Here is an 8,816-nt window from a genome sequence, read left to right on the forward strand (position 1 = left end):
GAGAAGAGGCTAGATATAATGGGCCAAGCAGCATTTAAATGAATACAGTTTGTGTGTTGTTATTTCAGGGCATAAGCTAGCCAGGTGGCTGGGAGCTGGTGGCAGGAACGCAGCCCACAGCTCCTTCAACACCCTCCAAAGAGAATGGGCTCCAAAAAGCCAGTTCAAGCACTAGGCATAAATCCTGGTCCCACTGCCAGTGGTCCCACAGACTGCCCCAGCCACACAACTGTCACCCACATTCAGAGGGCCTCGTTTGGTCCTATGCAGGTTCCCCCACTGTCAGTCCAGAGTCACTGAGCTCCCACTAGCTCAGGTCAGTTGTTTCTGTGGGTATTACCATCATGGTCTTGACCCCTTTGCTAATATTATCACTCCTCTCTCTATGACTGAACTCTGGGAGCTCAACCCAGCTCTTAGTTGTGGATCTCTGCATGTGCTTCTATCAGTTGCTGGCTGAAGGTTCTATGACGACAATTAAGGTAGTCATCAATCTGATTACAGGGGAAGGCCAGTTCCAGCACCTTTTCCAGTACTGCTTAGGGTCTTAGTTGCACTCCGCAGCTTTTAAATAGATCTTAGCTGCAGGGTCCTGTTCCCATAGATAACACAGTAGAAGTCTACAGTTCAAAAGGATGCTCATGAGTTGTTTGCAAAGTATAAATGAGGGACCAGAGAGAAGGCTCAGTAGTTAAGAGGTAATCAGTAGTATTCCAGAGGACCCAGGTTCAGTTCCTAGCAACTACACAGCGGTTCACAAGCATTTCTAACTTTTTACTGTGGATCTGACACCCTCCTCTAACCTCCACGGGCATTAGGCATGCACATAGTACACAGACGTACATACATATAGGCAAAACACCCATATACATAAATAATAATAAGAAATTTAAAAACATAAGTGAGGAGCTGGGGCATAGCTCAACAGGTAAAGGCACTTGTTACACAGGCCTAGCTACCTAAATTCAATCCCTGGAACTTATATAAAGGTGGCAGGAGAGAACTGACTCTCAAAGTTGCCCTCTGACCTCCACATGCACATGATGGCATACACACAATGACATGCACATGACCACACTTGCATATACACTATGCACAATATTAACAAAAGCAAGTTAAAACTAATTAAATGGTGGACTGGGGAGATGGCTTAGTTGGTAGAATGCTTGCCACATAAGTATGAGGATTTGAGTTGAATCCCCAGAACCCACATAACAGCAGGATTTGGTAATGTGTGTCTTTAGTATCAGTACTTGATGTGGGATCCCCCTCTGTATGTTGTGATTACCATTAATGAATAAAGAAAACTGACATGGCCTGATAGGGTAGAACAGAGGTAGATGGGGAAAACTAAACTGAATGCTGGGAGGAAAAAGATGGAGTCAGGAGAAGCCATGTAGCCCTTCTAGAGACAGACACCAGAACTTTACTCGGTAAGCCACTGCCACGTGGCGATACACAGACTAATGGAGATGGGTTAAATTAATATGTAAGAGTTAGCCAATAAGAAGCTAGAGCTAATGGGCTAGGCAGTGATTTAAATAATATAGTTTCCTTGTGATTATTTCAGGGCTGAGCAGCTGGGGAACCAACAAGCGGCCTCCAACTACAAGTACTGGCAAAGTGGAGACAGGTTCCTGGGACTCACTGGCCAGTCAGTCCAGTCTACTTGGTGAGGTCCAGGCCACTGAGACCCTGCCTCAAAATTCGAGGTGGGTAGCACCTGAGGGAAAACACCTAGGGTTGACCACTAACCTCCACATGCATAGGTATCAGCGCACACATGCATCAAGAATGAAAAAATAGAGTCATGTTGACCTTCTGCCTGATCTTACGAGTGTGCTATCTCCTAAGCACCCAAGGGAGTCTCAAGTGCCTAACCTGCTAAGCAGGAGCTAATCACTCCAGGAAAGGGCACTCAGCAACTCTGCCTTGTGTACCTGGGGGACCTGCCCAAGGCCCTGCAGTGGGAACAAAGTAGATAGTAGGAGGAACACACTACTACATACTTGTGAGCTCACAAGCATGGCTGGGTAAGGTCTCCTCCACCAGAGGCAGGGAGGATGCTTGGGAAGGAGAGGGAAGTGTCTATGCCACTGTGCTATTGCTGTGAAGAGACATCATGACCAAGGCAGCTCTTACAAAAGAGCATTTAATTGGAGGCTTGCTTATAGTTTCAGAGTTGGTCCATCATCATCAAGACAGGAAGCAGACAGGCAGACTGCTATGTTGGAGCAGTAGCTGAGAGCTTTACATCCTGATCCAATGGCAGTAGGCAGAGAAGAAACCTAGGGCTTGGTACAGGCTTTTGAAACCTCAAAGCCCAGTCCCCAGAACACACTTCCTCCAACAGGACCACATCTCCTAATCATTTTCAAATGGTTTATCAACTGGGGACCAAGCATTCAAACTTATGGGCCTCTGGAAACCACTCTCAGTCAAATCACCATATAAAGCTAGGCAGGAAGGAGAAGCTTGAAGAAGGAGCCCTGAGTGGCCCTACAGGCACAAGTGAACAAGTTCAAAGGCCATGAGAAGAGCATGCCACACACCCACAAGAGGATTGTCAGGAAGCTGGGCACTGCTTTTTTGAGACAGCCCCTCAGTGGCCTGGATCTCACCAAGCAGAGTGAGCTGGCTGGTCAGTGAGTCCCAGGAACCTGGCTGTGTCTACCTCCCCAGTACTGATATTAAAATTACACACTACCAAGTCCTGCTGTTATGTGGGTTCTGAGGATTCACCTCAAATCCCCATGCTTATGTGGCAAGCATTCTACCAACTCAGCCATCTCTCATCCCCCGTTTAGTTAGTTTTATCTTTCATTTGTTAATATTGTGTCTGAGTGAATGGTGTGTATGTAAGTATGGGCACGGGCATGCTATTGTGTGCATGTGGAGGTCACAGGACAACTCCCATCTCTCTGTCAGTCACTAAGATGAAGAGACAAGGAACTTGGGTCATGGGGGAAGTGGTGCAGGACAAATGTGGGGTATAGAATGATGGGGTATAGCTGTCAGAGAACAGAAACATGGACCCAGCACCCCATCCCTAGCACAGGACCCTACTCTGCCTGCACTCACAGGGTGTTCCCAAAAGAGCCATCCTAGCTTTCTGCTGTGCTCTGGCATTCGGTTTATTCTTCCAACTTGCTGCCGATGTCCTGGATCCAGGGACATCCAGCTTTCTATATCTCCACAATATCAGGTTGACTGTGCCCTGCCTCCTGGAACCTTCTTCCCAGCTCCTCCACTGTCCAGCAGAGTCTGGGTTGCCACCTTGCTGAGCCTGCCCTGAACCTTAGAAGCCAGATAGGACTCTTTCTCTGGTATTTCAGCTATTCTGGAGCCTGAGGCACACAGTGACATGGTAGTCCTTTAGCCATCCTGTGATGCAATGTGACTTCATGCTCTCTGATGTCCCTTTGGATGTGACTACTCCTCCCCCACACCTGCCTAAGTCTTCTATGATTCTGTTGTAGTTTAAATGTGAAATAGTCCCTACAGACTCAAAATGTTCTCTATAGACTTGTGTGTTCAAATACTTGATCCCCAGCTATTGGCACTGTTTGGAAGGTTGTGGAATCTTTAAGAGGTAGATTTTTCAAAGTAAGGCACTGGTTTTCCAGCCAGACCTGCTGCCTGCTTGTGACTAGATTCATGTGGTCAGCTTCCTCATGCTCACGTATGCCTCCCCTCCATGATGGCCTTAAGTTACTTCTTGTCAAGTATTTGGTCACAGCAATGAGACAATTATCAATTAAGTCTTCTGCTCTCTCCTGGTGATCTCATCCCACCTTGATGTGCTTGGAATGAAATCATCATTATGTCCTTTATAGAGAGAACCAAAATGGTGACCACTGGTGAGGAATGGATACCACCTCTAGGATCAGCTCATGGGTTGTGAAAACTTGTAAAGAATCAACAGAAAAGCCAGAGAGACTTTGGGATGAGGGCAGAGAGCAGGTGCAGATACTGCCAACAGACCCCTGTGTTTTCATCTACCCCAAGGGTAAACATTTAGGAGAGAAGATGGGTTTAAAATTCTCCAAGACAGCAAAATGAAAGTATGATTAAGCCTAGGCAGAAAGGCAACAATGGTGCTCAGAGCATACGTGAGGCTTATTAAACAGAAGACTGGCTGCAGCAGAGGAGGGTTTGCCTCCTAACATGTTGACTGCATAAATTCTAGCACAATGTTACCATGCTTTTCCTAAAGTCTAACCCTATCTACTGTAAAGTGTATACATGAGTCCCAACAATAATAACGTAGCCAGAACGGTGAAAAGAGAAGTGATTGTAAGAAAGAAGATTAAAGTGGTCAGTGTCCTGTAGACAAAATATGGATAGGAGAAAAGATGCAGTCCCTGTATGTGCAGAGATTTAGAGCACAATAGCATGGAGGCTAAGGCAAAGGAGATTTGTAGCTAACTGGACAGTGACCAAGAAATGACATCTGGATCTAGTCTACACTATCTAGCTATCTATTATCTGTTCACTGTCATTTTTACTGTGGGTGATGAATGGACAGACTCATGTATGCTAGACAAGCACTCTGCTGCTGAATCACACATCCTCTGAGGAACAGGCATTGACTGAAACTGTGGAGGTCTGAATTAGGATGGCCCCCATAGGCTCATATATTTAAATGTTTGGTTCCTGGTTGTTTACAAAGGGTTTACCACTTTGTTGTAGGAGAAACTGAGGGTAGGCTTTGAAATTTCAAAAGTCCATGCCAGGCTCAGGCTCTCTTTCTCTCTGCCTCCTGCCTGCAAATCAGCTACAGCTGTCACATCAAGCCTGCTGACTGGCTTGACTGCTACCACATCTCTATCATAATGACATGAACGACTTCTGAAACAGCTCCCAATTAAATGCTTCCTTTTATAAGCTACCTTGGTCGGTGTCTTTTCAGAGCAATAGAATAATAGTAACTCAGAAAACTCAAGATAGAGGTAAAAGAACTTAAAAACTATATATGCATTAGGAGAAAACATGGGTAAGTTTCCTTAAAACCTGAAAAAAAGGCTCTCTTTCTCACTGTTCCTCTGAAGGGGCAGGCAGGACTTTTCCTGTCTCTTCTCTTTTCTCTCTCTGGCTCTCTCTCTCCCATTCTCTATTCCCTTCCTGTAGTAGCATTTCAATTGTATTTTAATAAATAAAGACTGACTGATGATCTGAGAGTAAAACAGTCCCACTGGCCAGCTTTATAGACCAGGTTATGGTAGCACACATCTTTAATCCCTGTAGTCACAAGGACACACACCTTTAATCCCAGTAGCCACCCTAGTTACCACAGAAATCAGGTGATACATGCCTTTAATTCCAGTGGTGCACACCTTTGATTCTAGCCCTAGAGACAATTCTAAGATGGGAGGAGACAGCTCTCAGACAGTCTCATTCTGAGATTCTGGGAGGCAGGATCGCCATTTCAGACTGAGGTCGAGGTAAGAGCCAATGGCTGGCTGTTTTGTTTTTCGGATCTTCAGGTTGAACCCCAATTTCTGATCCCGAGTTTTTATTAAGTGTGCATCACCTTCCAATTCCCTTTACCTCAAAAAAACTCCACTCAAGATCTAAAAACAAACAAACAAAAAGAAAGAAAATGCTTTCCTAACTGTGAATAAAAATGTGGAAACAATACAGAAAAAGAAGCTGAGAATAGAGAAGAGACTCAGAGGAAAGCAACAAATGTTCCTCGAATGCAAAGAACCTGCTCAGTCTTGCTCCAGGTCAGAGAAATTCAGATGACAGCCGGGCTGCTAGGGCCTACCGGGGAGTCACAGAACCTGGAGAGTCTGCACATCCCAGGTCTATCCTGGGCTTGTTATTGCATCACCTAGGGATCTGTCCCTAAGATAAACATGTCACAGCCACACTGGGGACAACAGCAAAGTTCCCAGGAAGAGACACTACAGCAGTATGGTTTGCAGCTGAAAAGAGGATGTCTGGATGGCAGTTGGGGTCTTCTGGGACCTTAAGCAAAATATGCAGGAGAAGGGAAAGAGGCTGAATCTGTGTAGATTGCTGATACTCAGTATACACTGTATCAAGGAAGGACACTGAGATGGGTACCTATAGCAGGTAAGCCCTATGTGGGGAGGGGGGGTGACGAGAATTCAATCTTTGTGGATCCATCTTTACACTTTGACTTTGAATCAAATAGTTTATATGATCAATACTCAACAAAACCAATACCAAAGCAAAGCCAAGGAATACTTGGAAACCCACATCAACAAATGTACCTATGTCACCAAATGCATAGCATGGAAAGTGACTTCAAATGGCTTCATGCAGTGACTGGATAGTCCCCAGTGAAGCCATGTGCCCCAAGATAGCTAACTGCAAGGCAGCCTGGTAAGGACCCTGACAGAGAGTCATGTGTCCTGAGCTCCCATACTAGAAATTCACTACCTAGTCCCTGCATTTTATTTCCTTGCTCACACCTGGGAGGAACTTCCTTAGGGGACTCTGCCCCCACATGCTGAGCTGAAAGTGCCTAGAACTCATCCCCTAAGGGGTCCTTAAGCCAAGGATTGGCTAGAATGTGCTCTTACCATGATCTGCAAATGGACAAACTATGTCCCTGATGACCTGGCCAAGCAGAGCCTTTCTCTGAAGTGGCAATTTGGCTAGATGGCCCCCATTACTGTCTCTCACTAACTTCTACTGGGAGAGCATCCTTAATGGCTGGGCAATAGTGGCACACACCTTTAATTCTAGCACTTGGAAAGCAAAGGCAGGTGGATCTCCATGAGTTTGTGGCCAGCACTGTCTACAAAGTGAGTTCCAAGACAGTCAGAATTGTTACGCAGAGAAACTGTCTCAAAAATCCAAAACAAAATAAAACAACAAAAAAGCCTCACCAGCCTGAGTCCCTTGTCTGGGTGTGCTTCTGGGGATTGTCCTAGAGAACAGGTGGTGGCACTGGAATTCTGGGAAGAACCTGGATCCCTCCCAGTCTGATGACAACAACGGTCTCAGGTGCTCCATCTTGAGATAGTCACCTGTGCTGAGTCAGGACAGGATGGAATATGAGGTGCTATTGGCATGGACACAGGCGGTATCATGGTATAAAACCCACAGGTCTCCTTATGGGGTTAAATATGCCACTACTTATATTCAAGACAAGACAGTTCTAAGTGCTGGCCCAGAGTCTCAGATCAAGAGGCCAGATCTAAGAGTCTAATCTAGGACTGAGAGAAAGTAGGACAAAGTAATATGCCTCAGTGGGCCTCATTTGAGTTCCTCGGCCTGGAGGGCTGGTGGGGGTATAGCATGGTGGAAACGGGAGTTTGCTAATACAACAAATGCACTCAGCACTGACTTGGCATGCTGCTAGCACCTAGAGCTGTGAACAGTGTCCAGTAGAGACCCCAGTATTGTTTTATGGATGGTGAGGGGAAGAGACCTTTTCTCCATCAGGTCTTGGAGGATGTTTTGCTCAAGAAAGCAGTAAAGAACATGTAGATGGGCTGTCCTACGTGGGATGGTCTGTGAAGAGACATTGTAAGATTGGGTTCTTGAAACAGTAGGGACAACAGGACTCTAAGCTAGCAGAGAAATGAACAGCAAACCTCTTCCAGAGGCCCTGATAAGTTCTGGGTCCAGGGGCATCTCAGGGTTGTGGTGCGCAGAATCGGTGGTGACTGGTCCTGGATCATATAATTTTCAAGAACAAGTTGACAAGGACATGTACTCAGAACCAAGCACCAACTTGACAGCAGAGATTGAGGCCAACCTCTTTAGCAGAAAGCTCTAAGTCTTATCCATTGGCAAGCCTCAGGCTAATATGGACACATATCTGAAGGAGAGGCAAGACTCCCTTGAGAAACATCTTTAGAGATACCACAAGGTGTTGGGTCTCCAGCCTCCCCTCCAGGTTGGTATGTGAGTGTTCTACTGTATGCATGGGTGAGAATATGAGAGCAAGTCTGTCAGGCCATTGCTGACACTGGGATCATGTGGCATACCACTGTGCCCATGCTAGGTAGGCCTTTGTAGAATCAGGTATTAGGTCTGCTTCTGTCCACCCCATGACAGAACTCTGATCATTTTCCATGACTCTGGATGCTCAGCAGCTGGTGTGCACCCATGGCCATTTGGCCTGTTTAATAAGAACTACTACATCTGACAGGCAAGCAGGATCCAAAACAGGTAAATCAAGTCTACATTGGGACTGAAGTTAACAAAAGCTTAAAGTCCAGAGTCAAGATGCTAGGGTCCCTATATAGACTATAACTGAGAGCCCATGGTTAAAATGTTGGAGCCTGGAGTATAAAGCTCAAAGTAGGGCCACCCCTAGGATAGAAAACTCAGATGCAGGTGACCCTCACCTGTTTTATATAACTCATCTTTCTGATCCTACAAAGCCCAGAGGGAGCATGTGACTAAGACTGACGCTTTAGTCCTCTATCTAAGAGGCATGATGGTGTGGACACACACATTTGAATCATTGCAGAGCCCTGAACCGGCAATGTAAGGATCTTACCATTTCAGCAGCTGCTCTTAAAATTTAACATGCTCGCTCACACTTGGGCTAGTCATCTCTTCTGCTTTGCCTCTAGGGAATCCCATCTTTCACATTACTTTTGCCAGACATCAAATACTGTGTTAAATAAAATGTTTTGTGCTGTTCACACAAGTCCTCCCCTCCCCCGCTTCGGGCTTCTCAACAATCCTTGCATCTTGTCAGTTCTCCACCACTGTCCTTTTGACATGCTGCCTCCTTCTCTAAACCCTGAGACTCCATGAAGGGCAGGGTCTCCTCCACTAGTTTCTAATCTACTCACACAGCACTTCCTCTCTGTGGCTCCGTT

Source organism: Microtus ochrogaster, chromosome 8, assembly GCF_000317375.1.
Source record: "Microtus ochrogaster isolate Prairie Vole_2 chromosome 8, MicOch1.0, whole genome shotgun sequence".
Lineage (NCBI taxonomy): Eukaryota > Metazoa > Chordata > Mammalia > Rodentia > Cricetidae > Microtus > Microtus ochrogaster.